The sequence below is a fragment of the Pseudophryne corroboree genome, unplaced genomic scaffold (genome assembly GCF_028390025.1).
Source record: "Pseudophryne corroboree isolate aPseCor3 unplaced genomic scaffold, aPseCor3.hap2 scaffold_2955, whole genome shotgun sequence".
NCBI classification, from domain to species: Eukaryota; Metazoa; Chordata; class Amphibia; order Anura; family Myobatrachidae; genus Pseudophryne; species Pseudophryne corroboree.
This window is the reverse complement of record NW_026969624.1, coordinates 17,572-33,511: the sequence shown is the minus strand read 5'-3', so window position 1 is coordinate 33,511 and position 15,940 is coordinate 17,572. Positions and strand designations below refer to the sequence as shown.

Genomic DNA, 15,940 nt, shown 5'->3' with positions numbered 1-15,940 from the left:
TTTTCTATCTTCTTCATACTAGTAGTTTAGGAGTCTGCTGACAGTGTCCACCAGGTCCGTCATTATAATCCTACAGTAGTAATATATTTAGTATATTATTTATACTAGCAGACACAGTACGGTAGTCCACGGCTGTGGCTATCTCTGTGTCATCAGTGCTCGTCCATAATTGTATACCTACCTACCTGTGGTGGGTTTTTTTTTCTATCTTCTTCATACTAGTAGTTTAGGAGTCTGCTGACAGTGTCCACCAGGTCCGTCATTATATTATATACCTACAGTAGTAATATATTTAGTATATTATCTATACTAGCAGACGCAGTACGGTAGTCCACGGCTGTGGCTATCTCTGTGTCGTCAGTGCTCGTCCATAATTGTATACCTACCTGTGGTGGGGTTTTTTTTTCTATCTTCTTCATACTAGTAGTTTAGGAGTCTGCTGACAGTGTCCACTAGGTCCGTCATTATAATCCTACAGTAGTAATATATTTAGTATATTATCTATACTAGCAGACGCAGTACGGTAGTCCACGGCTGTGGCTATCTCTGTGTCGTCAGTGCTCGTCCATAATTGTATACCTACCTACCTGTGGTGGGTTTTTTTTTTCTATCTTCTTCATACTAGTAGTTTAGGAGTCTGCTGACAGTGTCCACCAGGTCCGTCATTATAATCCTACAGTAGTAATATATTTAGTATATTATCTATACTAGCAGACGCAGTACGGTAGTCCACGGCTGTGGCTATCTCTGTGTCGTCAGTGCTCGTCCATAATTGTATACCTACCTACCTGTGGTGGGGTTTTTTTTTCTATCTTCTTCATACTAGTAGTTTAGGAGTCTGCTGACAGTGTCCACCAGGTCCGTCATTATAATCCTACAGTAGTAATATATTTAGTATATTATTTATACTAGCAGACACAGTACGGTAGTCCACGGCTGTGGCTATCTCTGTGTCATCAGTGCTCGTCCATAATTGTATACCTACCTACCTGTGGTGGGTTTTTTTTTCTATCTTCTTCATACTAGTAGTTTAGGAGTCTGCTGACAGTGTCCACCAGGTCCGTCATTATATTATATACCTACAGTAGTAATATATTTAGTATATTATCTATACTAGCAGACACAGTACGGTAGGCCACGGCTGTACCTACCTCTGTGTCGTCACTCGTCCATAATTGTATACCTACCTACCTGTGGTGGGGTTTTTTTTTCTATCTTCTTCATACTAGTAGTTTCGGAGTCTGCTGACAGTGTCCACCAGGTCAGTCATTATAATCCTACAGTAGTAATATATTTAGTATATTATCTATACTAGCAGACGCAGTACGGTAGTCCACGGCTGTGGCTATCTCTGTGTCATCAGTGCTCGTCCATAATTGTATACCTACCTACCTGTGGTGGGGTTTTTTTTTCTATCTTCTTCATACTAGTAGTTTAGGAGTCTGCTGACAGTGTCCACCAGGTCCGTCATTATATTATATACCTACAGTAGTAATATATTTAGTATATTATCTATACTAGCAGACGCAGTACGGTAGGCCACGGCTGTACCTACCTCTGTGTCGTCACTCGTCCATAATTGTATACCTACCTACCTGTGGTGGGTTTTTTTTTTCTATCTTCTTCATACTAGTAGTTTAGCAGTCTGCTGACAGTGTCCACCAGGTCCGTCATTATATTATATATACCTACAGTAGTTATATATATATTTTTTTATATCATTAATTATCATCTCTATACTAGCAGACGCAGTACGGTAGTCCACGGCTGTAGCTACCTCTGTGTCGTCAGTCACTCGTCATCCATAAGTATACTAGTATCCATCCATCTCCATTGTTTACCTGAGGTGCCTTTTAGTTGTGCCTATTAAAATATGGAGAACAAAAATGTTGAGGTTCCAAAAATAGGGAAAGATCAAGATCCACTTCCACCTCGTGCTGAAGCTGCTGCCACTAGTCATGGCCGAGACGATGAAATTCCATCAACGTCGTCTGCCAAGGCCGATGCCCAATGTCATAGTACAGAGCATGTAAAATCCAAAACACAAAAGATCAGTAAAAAAAGGACTCAAAAATCTAAATTAAAATAGTCGGAGGAGAAGCGTAAACTTGCCAATATGCCATTTACCACACGGAGTGGCAAGGAACGGCTGAGGCCCTGGCCTATGTTCATGGCTAGTGGTTCAGCTTCACATGAGGATGGAAGCACTCAGCCTCTCGCTAGAAAAATGAAAAGACTTAAGCTGGCAAAAGCACAGCAAAGAACTGTGCGTTCTTCGAAATCACAAATCCCCAAGGAGAGTCCAATTGTGTCGGTTGCGATGCCTGACCTTCCCAACACTGGACGTGAAGAGCATGCGCCTTCCACCATTTGCACGCCCCCTGCAAGTGCTGGAAGGAGCACCCGCAGTCCAGTTCCTGATAGTCAGATTGAAGATGTCAGTGTTGAAGTACACCAGGATGAGGAGGATATGGGTGTTGCTGGCGCTGGGGAGGAAATTGACAAGGAGGATTCTGATGGTGAGGTGGTTTGTTTAAGTCAGGCACCCGGGGAGACACCTGTTGTCCGTGGGAGGAATATGGCCATTGACATGCCTGGTGAAAATACCAAAAAAATCAGCTCTTCGGTGTGGAAGTATTTCAACAGAAATGCGGACAACAGGTGTCAAGCCGTGTGTTGCCTTTGTCAAGCTGTAATAAGTAGGGGTAAGGACGTTAACCACCTCAGAACATCCTCCCTTATACGTCACCTGCAGCGCATTCATCATAAAGTCAGTGACAAGTTCAAAAACTTTGGGCGACAGCGGAAGCAGTCCACTGACCAGTAAATCCCTTCCTCTTGTAACCACCCCACCACCCCACCAACTCCCTCAGTGTCAATTTCCTCCTTCCCCAGGAATGCCAATAGTCCTGCAGGCCATGTCACTGGCAATTATGACGAGTCCTCTCCTGCCTGGGATTCCTCCGATGCATCCTTGAGTGTAACGCCTACTGCTGCTGGCGCTGCTGTTGTTGCTGCTGGGAGTCGATGGTCATCCCAGAGGGGAAGTCGTAAGACCACTTTTACTACTTCCACCAAGCAATTGACTGTCCAACAGTCCTTTGCGAGGAAGATGAAATATCACAGCAGTCATCCTGCTGCAAAGCGGATAACTGAGGCCTTGGCATCCTGGGCGGTGAGAAACGTGGTCCCGGTATCCATCATTACTTCAGAGCCAACTATAGACTTGATTGAGGTACTGTGTCCCCGGTACCAAATACCATCTAGGTTCCATTTCTCTAGGCAGGTGATACCGAAAATGTACACAGACCTCAGAAAAATACTCACCAGTGTCCTAAAAAATGCAGTTGTACCCAATGTCCACTTAACCACGGACATGTGGACAAGTGGAGCAGGGCAGACTCAGGACTATATGACTGTGACAGCCCACTGGGTAGATGTATTGACTCCCGCCGCAAGAACAGCAGCGGCGGCACCAGTAGCAGCATCTCGCAAACGCCAACTCTTTCCTAGGCAGGCTACGCTTTGTATCACCGCTTTCCAGAATACGCACACAGCTGAAAACCTCTTACGGCAACTGAGGAAGATCATCGCAGAATGGCTTACCCCAATTGGACTCTCATGTGGATTTGTGGCATCGGACAACGCCAGCAATATTGTGCGTGCATTATATCTGGGCAAATTCCAGCACGTCCCATGTTTTGCACATACCTTGAATTTGGTGGTGCAGAATTATTTAAAAAATGAGAGGAGCGTGCAAGAGATGCTGTCGGTGGCCAGAAGAATTGCGGGACACTTTCGGCGTACAGGCACCACGTACAGAAGACTGGAGCAACACCAAAAACGCCTGAACCTGCCCTGCCATCATCTGAAGCAAGAAGTGGTAACGAGGTGGAATTCAACCCTCTATATGCTTCAGAGGATGGAGGAGCAGCAAAAGGCCATTCAAGCCTATACATCTGGCCACGATATAGGCAAAGGAGGTGGAATGCACCTGTCTCAAGCGCAGTGGAGAATGATTTCAACGTTGTGCAAGGTTCTGCAACCTTTTGAACTTGCCACACGTGAAGTCAGTTCAGACACTGCCAGCCTGAGTCAGGTCATTCCCCTCATCAGGCTTTTGCAGGAAGAAGCTGGAGACATTGAAGGAGGAGCTAAGACATAGCGATTCTGCTAGGCATGTGGGACTTGTGGATGGAGCCCTTCATTCGCTTAACCAGGATTCACGGGTGGTCAATCTGTTGAAATCAGAGCACTACATTTTGGCCACCGTGCTCGATCCTAGATTTAAAACCTACGTTGGATCTCTCTTTCCGGCAGACACAAGTCTGCAGGTGTTCAAAGACCTGCTGGTGGGAAAATTATCAAGTCAAGTGGAACTTGATCGGTCAACAGCTCCTCCTTCACATTCTCCCGCAATTGGGGGGTGCGAGGAAAAGGCTCAGAATTCCGAGCCCACCCACTGGCGGTGATGCAGGGCAGTCTGGAGCGACTGCTGATGCTGACATCTGGTCCGGACTGAAGGACCTGCCAACGATTACGGACATGTCGTTTACTGGCACTGCATATGATTCTCTCTCCATTGAAAGAATGGTGGAGGATTATATGAGTGACCGCATCCAAGTAGGCACGTCAGACAGTCCGTACGTATACTGGCAGGAAAAAGAGGCAATTTGGAGGCGCTTGCAGAAACTGGCTTTATTCTACCTAAGTTGCCCTCCCACAAGTGTGTACTCCGAAAGAGTGTTTAGTGCCGCCGCTCACCTTGTCAGCAATCGGCGTACGAGGTTACTTCCAGAAAATGTGGAGAAGATGATGTTCATTAAAATTAATTATAATCAATTCCTCCGTGGAGACATTGACCAGCAGCAATTGCCTCCACAAAGTACACAGGGAGCTGAGATGGTGGATTCCAGTGGGGACGAATTGATAATCTGTGAGGAGGGGGATGTACACGGTGATGAATCGGAGGATGATGATGAGGTGGACATCTTGCCTCTGTAGAGCCAGTTTGTGCAAGGAGAGATTAATTGCTTCTTTTTTGGTGGGAGTCCAAACCAACCCGTCATTTCAGTCACAGTCGTGTGGCAGACCCTGTCACTGAAATGATGGGTTGGTTAAAGTGTGCATGTCCTGTTTATACAACATAAGGGTGGGTGGGAGGGCCCAAGGACAATTCCATCTTGCACCTCTTTTTTCTTTAATTTTTCTTTGCGTCATGTGCTGTTTGGGGAGTGTTTTTTGGAAGGGCCATCCTGCGTGACACTGCAGTGCCACTCCTAGATGGGCCAGGTGTTTGTGTCGGCCACTAGGGTCGCTTAGCTTACTCACACAGCTACCTCATTGCGCCTCTTTTTTTTCTTCTTTGCGTCATGTGCTGTTTGGGGAGTATTTTTTGGAAGGGCCATCCTGCGTGACACTGCAGTGCCACTCCTAGATGGGCCCGGTGTTTGTGTCGGCCACTTGGGTCGCTTAGCTTAGCCATCCAGCGACCTCGGTACAAATTTTAGGACTAAAAATAATATTGTGAGGTGTGAGGTGTTCAGAATAGACTGAAAATGAGTGGAAATTATGGTTATTGAGGTTAATAATACTTTGGGATCAAAATGAACCCCAAATTCTATGATTTAAGCTGTTTTTTAGGTTTTTTTTAAAAAAACACCCGAATCCAAAACACACCCGAATCCGACAAAAAAAATTCGGTGAGGTTTTGCCAAAACGCGTTCGAACCCAAAAAACGGCTGCGGAACCGAACCCAGAACCAAAACACAAAACCCGAAAAATTTCCGATGCACATCTCTACTGAAAACAGGAACTGTAAGAATAATGTTCATCCCGCTGTAACACATAATAGTGTGTGTAGTGTAATTGGATGATAATTCATCTCTTGTATCTTTGGGAAACAAAGGGATTATTTGGAGGTATAGTACATTCTATTTTCTTGCTGCAGATTGTCAAACCATCAGAAGTTGTTTTGATCTGCTCTAATTAAGCGATCAGTCCTTTCATGTAGTTAATTTCTCATCACGGCAAAACAAAATGGTAATACCATATTCCGGATAAGAACTGTGCATTGTCTGGATCTGAGACATGCTGGCTTTAGGAGGAAAGCCATCAAAGTGCTAGAATATTCCTACAGACAGTACAGTACAGTTATTCCGTCATTTACTACATTAGTAAATATAATTAAAGGAGACGTGTTAGTAAAACACTGCATGGGATACGATGTCAGTCACATTACCAAATAAGTAAAAGTCCCTGACAATAAATAAGGCACATTAATGTTCATTTACAGTACATACAGTATCACAAAACATAAGCATCCCACAATGCTTCTTTATCACCACTATTTATTATGCTAACGCGTTTCACAGAGTTCCCCTGGGAAATCACACTGTGGAAAACATTTGTGGATCAATGTGACAAAGCATACAGTGAAAAGAGTAAAATGTAAATTACTGATTAGTTTCTTAATTTATAATTTAAATGATCATGAAAGTGAGGAACGTCAGGACTGTCTGTATTCTTTTGTGCAAATGTCTTTTTAGGACATTGATGGAAATGCGTCTAATAATCCACTTTCTGGCAAATGATATACTGTAGAAGAGGACTGATCTTCAAGGGGAATATATTTCTATAAAATAACATTGCAGCATATGCAACAAAAATATATTAAGTAACCAAGTAAATTGTACCAAGCAGTTTGGCCCTGGCAGGTAATGCCATAGTAACCTATGGTCTGCATTGCGCAAAAGTTTCTGAGAATGGGTACCGTCCACTCATATGGTCTGATAGCCGCACATGTGCAGAAGTAGTAGATCCAAACCTGATTATAAAGTGATCACATTAGCTTCTTCTATCAGAGCACCTGTCCCTGGGATGTGATATTTGTTACATTCAGTAAATACTTGGGGGATCTCTCTACTCACGTTAGATCTCCTGTGCAGCCCGGAGTCCGGGGCTTCCACAGATTAGGGCAGCTCTGTCCCTGCTGTGGAGGTAGGGAAATGCCACCTGCAGCTGTCGAAATTCAATAGTTGCATGCAGCGCCGTAACTAGACATTTTAGCGCTGTGTGCAAGAAATAGCATCGGCGCCCCCCCCCCCCATTGGTTTATAGGGGCGTGGCTTCATGGGGAAGGGGTGTGGCCACAAAATAATACCAATTCATATTATGCTTTTACACAGTACGGCAGGTAGAGCCCACTTTTACACATTATGGCAGCTAAAGTCATGAGAGAGATAGAGGAAGGGAGAGATAGGGCTGGGAGGGAGAAAGAGATAAAGGTGGCAGGTAGAGAGAGAGTGATGGGAAGGTGACATAGAGAGAGGGGCGGGAGGGGTGGAAGGAGTGAGAGAGGAAACAGAGAGAGGGGGGAGAGACACACAGCGGTACCTATGTGATGATGACTAGAGTGCAGGCAGCCATGGCGGCGGGGGGATGTCCCTGTGCTGGTGACGGCTGTATCTGCGGTACACAATCAGAGCAGCAGCTACCGCCACTTCATCCTCCTGGCATCCCCTAAGCGTCTCCCTGCCGGGAGGAGGCGCGTCTCCCTGCTGGGAGGAGGTGCTTCTCCAGCCTAGCCTGTACGGTGCAGGGACACTGCACTGCTGCATCAGTCAATGAGGAGGGGGGCGGAGCGGGGCCAATTGGGGTGGATGCCGCTGGTGTGCACACAGCACAAATGCGCTGTGTGCAAAGCACCATCCACCCACGCCTAGTTACAGCCCTGGGGAGAGGGTTAGGTTTAGGCTGCGGGGAGGGAGGGTTAGGGGGGCATTGGGTTAAGGTAAGTATACTTACCTTCCCCATTTTGGGATTCTAAGCATCGGGATGCCGCAGTCGGTCTTCTGACTGCCAGCATCCCACCTGCCGACATTTCCTACCCAATGCAACACACACAGACTACCATTTTACATGTATATATTGTATCTCTAATAATACTATAGTAGAGCACATGGATGTTGTATGTGTTTTAAAAGAGTCTGGCTACAATTTAAATGGAAAATGTAACCTTGACTTGAGGGTCCTCTGAGTTTGCAGTGAAAGTGTCCATGTCGAGAGGAGCTTTGGCAGTACAATATAACAGCGGCAGATGACAGCACAATGAGTACATGCATGCTTGCGGAGTGTGTCTCCCAATCTGGCCAAGGGCATTGACGGGAGTCAGTGGAGAGAAGAAGCCGGGCAATATCCCTCTCCAGCTCTGCTGCAGTTGCTGCTGCTCCTTTCTCTCTGGGCTCAGGTGTGCAGGATGTAGTATGAGGCAGAGCGTGGGTGGCGCCTCTTCAGCTTAGCACCGTCCAGCATTGCTCCCGCATCGCGCCGGCCTCGGCAGTACTGTATGTACGCTGCAGCTGGGACCCCCTTGGGAGTATGATCACATGCCCGCGGCTGCCCAGGCAGTAATAGCCAGATTGCGGCTGCCGGTGCAGCCGCGTAAACCACTGGACCACCGGGGCAGCTGCATTATGAATAATAATTAAAATAAACTTCCTCTAAACGACAGGGAGAGGTGTACATCCGTATCGTGCAACCCCCTCCTCCTTGAATCCGCCTACACTTGAACAGGACATCACAAGGCTGGGTGGGCCACACGGGAGCATGGTCACCTAACACTCTCACTAAACAGCACTCTAGCGCACGGCAAAGAGCGGGGTGCGCTTCATATGGCAGCCAGCAATTAGCAGGATGGCTGCGGACAGTGCGCCCACACGAAAAGTGCGCGGTGGGCAATGCACCGTCTGCACATACCTAGTTATGGCCCTGGTTGCATGTGTCATAATGGTCAGAGCTGCTGAACGTTCAAACGTTGCCCTGCATAGCACCGATATGGTCAGGGGAGCATAGCGATCCTGTCATCATGCACACACCGCAGCCGTCATACATGGGGGAAAGCGGTATCAGCGCACAAAACGTGCGCTAATACCTCTTCCCCCCTTATCACCGTATCATACATCCGTCCCTTTTTATTGCGGCAATAAGCAATTATAATAGTAATTATAATAATTAATAGGAATTATGAATCAAATGCAAATTGTTACTCATGACAAAGTGATTTAACTTGTTACCTCACAATATCACTGTATACTGCAACTTACAGATGTGTCCGCTCTCATCTAGCGGCTATTCACGGCAAAAGCGACTCGTATGCTGTGTACAGTGTGTCTGCGACTACACGCAGCTTCCTTAATGAATGCATTGTGTGTACGCACGCTGAGACTAGTCATAGAGAGAGGGCACATCTGTATCCTGCACTCACTTGTGTTACTTGAACTCCACTTAATTGCTCCGGTGCCCTCTGGTATAGATGGATATGTAGCAAAAAACGCAGACAGCGGCACTTGGAGATATTTCAAAGTATCAATTTATTTATTTTTTGGCCATGAGGGAGCGTCAAAGGAAATATTAGCTCCTTCGCTCTGCTTGGTCTAGAGCAGACCCTGGGCATGCTGACACTGGAACGGCAGACTGCAGGAAGCAGGTTGGTATGGAACACAGATGGAAAGTGTAGTCCGCTTGGTCTAGAACAGGCCCTGGGCATGCTGACACTGGAACGGCAGACTGCAGGAAGCAGGTTGGTATGGAACACAGATGGAAAGTGTAGTCCGCTTGGTCTAGAACAGGCCCTGGGCATGCTGATGCTGGAACGGCAGACTGCAGGAAGCAGGTTGGTATGGAACACAGATGGAAAGTGTAGTCCGCTTGGTCTAGAACAGGCCCTGGGCATGCTGATGCTGAAACGGCAGACTGCAGGAAGCAGGTTGGTATGTAAGACTGATGGAATGCGTAGAGATAAATGATGACAATCTCACTGGGCTTCTTATACTGCAGTCTTCAGGACAGCTGTTGCCATCCAAGGTGGTGGTCCTGGCAGCAGGTCTGGGAAGGAGGTGGTGATGGTTGGAGTGGTTGGAGTGATGGAGGTGCGAGTGATAGTTATGACAGGGGATGCCATGATGTAAACAGAGGATGTGGTGGTGGGTGCTTTGGGTCTTGTAGCACCTTTCTCATTTTTCTCAATATCTAAGAGAATGAGACAAAGAAGGAGACATCATTTTAGTATTCATTTTTTTCTCTCATGTCTAAAACAACATGGAGTTAGATATATGACTTGTAAAAGGGGACCTGGCAGCACTTAACAAGTAGACATATCTAACACATCCATTCTCAGTTCTGTCCCTCCTGGAGAGGGTCATGTGGGGACAGTGGCGTAAGTTTGTCCCAATTGCCCGGAGGCAAGAAAAATATTGGTGCCCCCCCCCCCCCCCTTATGTATATAATTTGCTCCTGCATAGTAAACCTGCAGATTCTAACTATATGAAGCTACTACAAAACCATTGCAACTAGGCAGCTCTATGTAGGGGTCCAGCCACACACTACATAGATCTGCTCAGTCACTCACAATGCTGATTATTTCTCTGACAATTAATTAGCAAGTGTCATATCCACGATTAGAACCCACAACCTAAAGCATGCACTGATGCATGCACCTTACTGATGGAGATATCTGCTGTTGCATAGGAAGTATGATAATTCTAACTATATGAAGTTACTTGTAATTGTCAGAGAAATAACTTCATATAGTTGGAATTCTCATGCTTCCTTTATAGGAGCAAATAGCTTCATCAGTAAGGTGTCTGCTTCCAGTATATCTATAATAAAAAGGGTGTGATTTGTAAGGTGTAGTGGCTAGTGGGGAAGTCAGCTATGTAAGAGTTACCGGCTGCTGTCAATTAACTTAATTGATTAATGTTGCTGAACACACGGAACAGGAGGAGAGGTGCCCCCCTTCAAAGCAGGAGCCCGGCGGCAGCTGACTCCGTTGCCTCCCAGAGTTCTGCCTATGTGTGGAGAGGTATGCATTAGTTAAAACAATACACTCATTAGTTTGTGCTGTGGTGTTATTATGTAGATACAGTGTATAGTTATTGTTACCTCTTTCACGCATTGTCACTCATCTGCCACAGCTGTAAAAATAAGGAAAAGTGGTTAGTTAGAGACCGTACCTCCATTCCTGGGGATGCTAAGTCTCAGAGACCCCCCCACCCCAATTTATGCGCAAACTGGGTTATATTTACTAAGGTCCCGATTTTGACCGAGATGCCGTTTTTTCTTCAAAGTGTCATTTCGGTAATTTACTAAGCAAAAATCTCGGCAGTGATGAGGGCATTCGAAATATTTTGGAAGTCCTAGGAAAAAATTACGAATCAATACACCATCGGTCAAATACGCCTGCAATTTGGTAGAAATCGGTAATTTACTAAAAAGTGCAAATCACAAACACTGCCGACAATTGCCAAACACTGCCGTGCAGAAATACAATTCGTGAAAAAGTGCTAAAAAAAACCAGACCTGCTTTTTTATCCCGTGTTTGGATAGGCATGCAGGGATCCATGAGATCCGTGCATGCTTATCAGTGGGAAGGGGATGGGAAAGTGTGTATTTTTTGAAAAAAAATTGCGTGGGGTCCCCCCTCCTAAGCAAAACCAGCCTCGGGCTCTTTGAGCCGGCCCTGGTTGCAAAAATATGGGGAAAAAAATGATAGAGGTTCCCCCATATTTAAACAACCAGCACCGGGCTCTGCGCCTGGTAAATACGGGGGACAAAAAGCGTAGGTATCCCCCGTATTTCTGAAACCAGCACCGGGCTCCACTAGCCAGATACATAATGCCACAGCCGGGGGACACTTTTATATAGCTCCCGGCGGCCCTGGCATTACATAACCAACTAGTCACCCCTGGCCGGGGTACCCTGGAGGAGTGGGGACCCCTTCAATCAAAGGGTCCCCCCCCTCCAGCCACCCAAGGACCAGGGGTGAAGCCCAAAGGCTGTCCCCCCCATCCAAGAGCTGCGGATGGGAGGCTGATAGCCATTGTGTAAAAAAAATGAATATTGTTTTTAGTAGCAGTACTACAAGTCCCAGCAAGCCTCCCCCGCAAGCTGGTACTTAGAGAACCACAAGTACCAGCATGCGGAGGAAAACAGGGCCCGCTGGTACCTGTAGTACTACTACTAAAAAAATACCCCAATAAAAACAGAAGGCACACACCTTGAAAGTATAACTTTAATACATACATACACACCTCCATATACACATACTTACCTTATGTTCACACGAGGGTCGGTCCTCTTCTCCATGTAGAATCCATGGTGTACCTGTGGAAAAAATTATACTCACATACTCCAGTGTAGAAGCCTCTTCTTCTTGTAATCCATTTGTAATCCAGGTACTTGTCAAAATAAAAAAACGGACACCCGACCTCGCACTGAAAGGGGCCCCATGTTTTCACATGGGACCCCTTTCCCCGAATGCCAGAAACCCCCTCTGACTTATGTCTAAGAGGGTTTCTTCAGCCAATCAGGGAGCGCCACGTTGTGGCACCCTCCTGATTGGCTGTGTGCTCCTGTACTGTATGACAGGCGGCACACGGCAGTGTTACAATGTAGCGCCTATGCGCTCCATTGTAACCAATGGTGGGAACTTTGTGGTCAGCGGTGAGGTTACTTTCGGTCAACCGCTGACCACAAAGTTCCCACCATTGGTTATAATGGAGTGCATAGGCGCTACATTGTAACACTGCCGTGTGCCGCCTGTCATACAGTACAGGAGCACACAGCCGATCAGGAGGGTGCCACAATGTGGCGTTCCCTGATTGGCTGATGGAACCCATTTAGACATAAGTCAGAGGGGGTTCCTGGCATTCGGGGAAAGGGGTCCCATGTGAAAACATGGGGCCCCTTTCAGTGCGAGGTCGGGTGTCCGTTTTTTTTTTTTGACAAGTACCTGGATTACAACTGGATTAAAAGAAGAAGAGGCTTCTACACTGGATTTTGTGAGTATAAATTTTTCCACAGGTACACCATGGATTCTACATGGAGAAGAGGACCGACCCTCGTGTGAACATAAGGTAAGTATGTGTATATGGAGGAGTGTATGTATGTATTAAAGTTATACTTTCAAGGTGTGTGTCTTCTGTTTTTATTGGGGTATTTTTTTAGTAGTAGTACTACAGGTACCAGCGGGCCCGGTTTTCCTCCGCATGCTGGTACTTGTGGTTCTCCAAGTACCAGCTTGCGGGGCAGGCTTGCTGGGACTTGTAGTACTGCTACTAAAAACAATATTCATTTTTTTACACAATGGCTATCAGCCTCCCATCCGCAGCCCATGGATGGGGGGGACAGCCTCGGGCTTCACCCCTGGTCCTTGGGTGGCTGGAGGGGGGGGACCCCTTGATTGAAGGGGTCCCCACTCCTCCAGGGTACCCCGGCCAGGGGTGACTAGTTGGTTATGTAATGCCAGGGCCGCCGGGAGCTATATAAAAGTGTCCCCCGGCTGTGGCATTATGTATCTGGCTAGTGGAGCCTGGTGCTGGTTTCAGAAATACGGGGGACCCCTACGCTTTTTGTCCCCCGTATTTTTGGAACGAGGACCAGGCGCAGAGCCCGGTGCTGGTTGTTGAAATATGAAGGAACCTCTATCATTTTCCCCCCCATATTTTTGCAACCAGGACCGACTCAAAGAGCCCGAGGCTGGTTTTGCTTAGGAGGGGGGACCCCACGCATTTTTTTTTTAAATTTAACACTGATTTTTTTTTTTTTAAAGTGCACAATGAAGCCTAGCACGGATCTCTCAGATCCCGCCGAGATTCATTGTATTAAAGTCGGCAGTGTTTTACAAGTCACTCACGTAAAACACTGCCTAAAAAAACGAATGACATCGACATCGGTAAAACCGAAAATGCAGAATACGGCAGCTTAGTAAATTAGTCGTACTAAATTCAAAAAGTTGTATATTTACACCTTCGATGTCATTCGTGATTGAACTTTCTCCCTTGTATAAAGGAGAAGCAGAATGCCCCCTCCTCTCCCCCGCTACACAATGACAAGTATCTGTACTGAGCAATAACTTGTGGTAAGTTCTAGCATTCTTTTATCAATATTCTTAATATGTCTTCTATTGTGGACTCCGAACATAATTTGTAGCATACTGAAAATCTAAGTAACTCCTGTTTATTAACTTGGTGAGATGGGTGTATGCTAAAATGCAGGGTTTTATTTGTGCACCTGTCACTTATATCCCACCTCATATATCATATATATTATATATCCTACCTCATATATCATATACTAGGTGATTCATTGCGCCCTACGGGCACTCTTCACACCGTCGTAAGGGGCTACGCCCCCTTAACCCTTGCACACCCTTGTGGCGTGCAATATTTTTATTATATGGAGTATTACATCCAATCATAATTGTGTGAGTGGTTAAATATTGCACGGACAAAGGGCGTGCAATGGTTAAGGGGTGGAAGGCCCTTGCAACGGCGTGAACAGCGTACGCAGGGCCTGGTGAATCACCTAGTAGGTGCTTTGGTTGGGGGAGTAGGGGGCGCGGGGAAGAGGTGGATGGGATCCTGGGGTGCCACGGGAGTGGTGCCGCAGGTGGGGGAGGGTGCGTGGATGCTGCGGGTGGTGGTCTGGAGCCGCTGCGGGTGGGGGAGGAGCAGTTGCAGGGGTTGCCCCGGGTGAGGGAGGGGCGGATGCAGTGATGCGGCGGGAGGTACTGGTGCGGGGTCGCTGCGGGTGGGGGTCCGGAGCTATCGCGGGTGCTGGAGGGGGTGTGTGGGGGTGCCGCGGATGGGGCCCGGAGGTACTGTGAGTGGGGGAGGGGCAGGTAATGCTTATCCTGCTTCTCCTCCTGTCAGCAGCTAAGCTGCTGTCCTCCCTTCGGCAGTGGCTCTCCCGGAGACTCGCACAGCAGGCAGTCCTATTGTTCGCGCCAGTGTCCCAACGCGGCGCATTACAGGGAAGAAGATGTACGCAATAAACTACAGCTCCCAGCAGCCCTAAGGGGCAGAATGCTTCGGTGCTAAGGGCTGCTGGGAGCTGTAGTTTATGTAGTGCGTCTACTTCCCTGTAATGCGGCGTGTTGGGACAATGTAAAAGGTGAGAGTGCTGTGCAGTGTCAGTTAACACTGCACACAGGGCCGGCGCTAGCCGCTCAGCAAAGGGATGCAGTGCAGGGAGGCACCAGGAAGGAGAGACGTTCTCCCTGCTCTGCATCCCTGTGCTGAGCTTCTGCTGCTATCCCTGCTGCTGGCGGCTGCTGTCACACATGCAGCAGCGCCGGAAGCACAAAACCTTTTCTCCCCCTCGGCGCTGTCAGCACAAAACCTCCTCTCCCCCCTTCCCTCCCCTGTGTGACATTCAGTGGCCAGGAGGGAGCCAAAGTGGGCGGAGCAAGGTGGGAGTAAGGGGCGGGGCTACACGGGACCATGCTGCAGCAGGAGGATGAGCTGCTACAGCTTCGGCCAGCCAGACTTCATTTAGATAAGTGTCTGGAAAGAGAGTGAGTGTGTGTGTGTATATACAGTGTATACTCTATATATGTGTGACTGTGTATGTGTGTAATGTATGTACAGTATGTATGTGTGTGTGTGTTTGTATATATATGTGTCTGTTGTGTGTGTGTGTGTATGTGTGACTGCTGCATAATGTGTGTAAGCGTCACTGGTACAGGGGGCGTTACGTGTCTAAGCGGCACTGGTACAGATGGCGTTACGTGTGTTAGCGTCACTGCTACAGGGGACATTACGTGTGTAAGCGTCACTGCTACAGGGGGTGTTATTTGTGTAAACATCACTGGTACAGGGGGGGGCGTGACATGTGTAAGCGTCACTGGTTTAGGGGCATTACATGTGTAAGTACTACAGGGGTCATTATGTGCGCTGTGCGTTTGTAAAGTATGCGAGGGTGCAAATTTATAGTTTGCAGGGGGGCGCCGAACACTCTAGCAACGGCCCTGACAGCACACCCACTGCACTGCACAGCACTGTCACCTTTTACATTGATTCAGCGTCCATACATTACCCTCTGTAATATCACCCTCTCTATCCGTTACATTAGCCATCTTGGGGCTTCCAGGCCGGCAGCC

At 47.3% G+C, this 15,940-nt stretch overlaps 1 long non-coding RNA gene across 1 annotated transcript; it reads right to left on the bottom strand.

Moving 5' to 3' along the window:
- Positions 1-9,389: 9,389 nt before the first annotated feature.
- On the bottom strand, positions 9,390-10,979 carry LOC135015538 (uncharacterized). Its single transcript, XR_010213765.1, has 3 exons — positions 10,942-10,979; positions 10,727-10,847; positions 9,390-10,029 (listed from the first exon to the last, which is right to left on the bottom strand). It is a non-coding gene; the product is annotated as an uncharacterized LOC135015538 (long non-coding RNA).
- Positions 10,980-15,940: the final 4,961 nt, after the last annotated feature.